The following is a 2,313-nucleotide window of genomic DNA, read 5'->3' as shown; positions in this document are numbered from 1 at the left end:
AAAGTTTTTCTTCATTACCCATTTAAGCCGTCTCCAGCCATTATTAGTCTCAAAGTGGGTTCCTCGTCATCGAATTTACTCATATATGTTTGAGAGTAAAATAATTTTTATAGAAAAATTTCACAATGACTTCTTAGTTCAACTTAATGTCTATCAGTAAAAATTCAAGAGAAAAGTAGACGACATAGTTTTAAGTAACCAGAGTGATGTGAAGAACGTGATAAAAACAACAATATTCAAAGACTTCTGTAGCGAGAAGTCATAAAAACACAACTTCGTGATCACAGAAAAGGCTTAATTCATTTTGGCTTTATCGATCAGTTGTGTTTACAAATATTCACTTCAATGTCCAAATACTGAATGATCTCTTGGAGTTTATATGGCTTCATTATTCCTGGCACCATTTCTGTGCTGAATAACGAGGTCAGTAAAACTTTTATTTGTTAATATAAAATAATATAGACGAAAATATTTTCGTTTTATTTTTCAAATTTTTTTAAGCAACGTAAACGAAATCGGAAAATGTTTGTTGTGTTCTTGTTGAATTTCGCACAAAGCTGCTTATGGACTATCTGCACTAGCCGACTCTAATTTTGAAAAGATAGACTCGAGATAAGGCAAGTAATTAACACCATCCACCGTCAGTTCTTGGGCTACTCTTTACCAACGAATAATGAGGTTGAACGTCACATCATAATGCACCTATGGCTGAAAAGACGAGCATGTTTGATGACAGATTTCAATCCTGGGACCCAGTTTGATATGAAAATGATATAAAATTCCAGAACTATTCTCTATAAAGTGCACATTGATGTAATTTAATTCATAGGTTCTTTCAGAAGAATATGCGATCTTTAAAATACGCCCTGACTACAAGGTCCTTGATAAAACTTGCTATTTACGCGTAATAACGTGAACTATTCTCGATTTTTGTTTGAAAGGGATATATATAAAAGAGGAAAAATCTCATTCCACGTGTTTAGAATTTTTTACATGTTTTTTGGTTAGAATAATTGCTATTTTTAATGGTCCAATACCATGAACCATGTTACAATATTTTTCTCGATGTTCGTAGGTATACTTGAGTATCAGAGGACAGAGAAAATTATCCAAGACAACATCTTCTCAACTGTATGATTGATTGTTATATGGTTTGTTTAGCTACATGTTATTGATCAATGATTTCGTTTTGTAGACATAAATATATGAAAAATAAAATTTTATAATAAATTCTTGACTTATTTTTAAACGCTTTTTGCATATACCTTTTATATATGCTTCCTGTTATCATAAGTACTACGATTATATAAAATTGGTTGGAATACTTAAATACTGTTTTATGCATGAGATTTGCTTTAATAAAGGAACTTAAAACATGTGTAGTATTAGCGTAAGATTTGAAATATGGCATATAATTATAGTATTAAAAATTAAAATAAACGTGTGTCAAAGAAAGTATCTTGTAAAATCACATTATCTTGAATCAACCAATAATGTACTTTTTTGTGTAGAATTTGAGAAACTGTTGTTGATAGAAAGAACTAATTAATGCAGCGGTTTTGAGAAAGAGTAAATTCCGTTGTTGAAACCGAAGGGTAAAATTCCTTAATAATCAGACATAAAATTGAAAGTTGTTTTAGTTTAATTTTATGTTTCGTCAATAGATGTCACGGCAAAACTGGAAGCTATTAGTCGGCTTTAGATGCTTTGTTTCTTATTAAGTACAAGGCTAAATAATGGGCTATCTGTGCTGTGCCTAACACAGGTATTGCAACTCTATTTTTAGCGTTGTAAGTCCTCAGGCTTACTGCTGAATCACCTGGGTGGCGATTTTAAATGCGCAAATCAATGCTTAATAACCTGCATCTCAAATATTCAATCGTTGTATAAAATATTCATAGTTCTGTCACATTAAACTATAATATATATCTACAAATTTGTTTTTAAACTCCCACCTCACACGGACATTCACAGATTGGGTTATCTTTATAGTAAATGTTCCTGCATTTTTGTAAACAGACTTAATTCATCCAGTTGTCCTGCTGAAATATGAGTAAATCTTCTTAATTACGAACAGTCACCAAAGGGATTCTAAATGTTGCCAGATTATAATCTGTTATTGATTTTTAATACAAGTTATAAAATGAATTTTATGAGTACCGTATTTTTCGGAAAATAAGACGCACCCTTATTTTGAAAACAAAGTTTTGGGGGGAAAAAAGCGACAGACGCATTTGAAATATTTGTATTGAACAAAAATTCAATTTGATACTTTAAAAATGAGCATATATTGTTCTAAACACAAAAGAGCTC

At 31.0% G+C, this 2,313-nt stretch overlaps 1 protein-coding gene across 1 annotated transcript in view; it reads left to right on the top strand.

Moving 5' to 3' along the window:
- LOC106458444 (tissue factor pathway inhibitor-like) overlaps positions 1-1,224 on the top strand; it is a gene marked incomplete at its 5' end in the record, with an annotated part of 30,181 nt that extends 28,957 nt beyond the window's left edge. The window contains one exon of the mRNA XM_013917956.2: positions 1,076-1,224. The remainder of the gene's footprint in view (positions 1-1,075) is intronic.
- Between the last annotated feature and the right edge of the window lie 1,089 nt (positions 1,225-2,313).

The sequence above is a fragment of the Limulus polyphemus genome, unplaced genomic scaffold (assembly GCF_000517525.1).
Source record: "Limulus polyphemus unplaced genomic scaffold, Limulus_polyphemus-2.1.2 Scaffold464, whole genome shotgun sequence".
NCBI classification, from domain to species: Eukaryota; Metazoa; Arthropoda; class Merostomata; order Xiphosura; family Limulidae; genus Limulus; species Limulus polyphemus.
The sequence above is the reverse complement of the archived record's forward strand: the minus strand, read 5'-3'. Positions and strand labels throughout refer to the sequence as shown.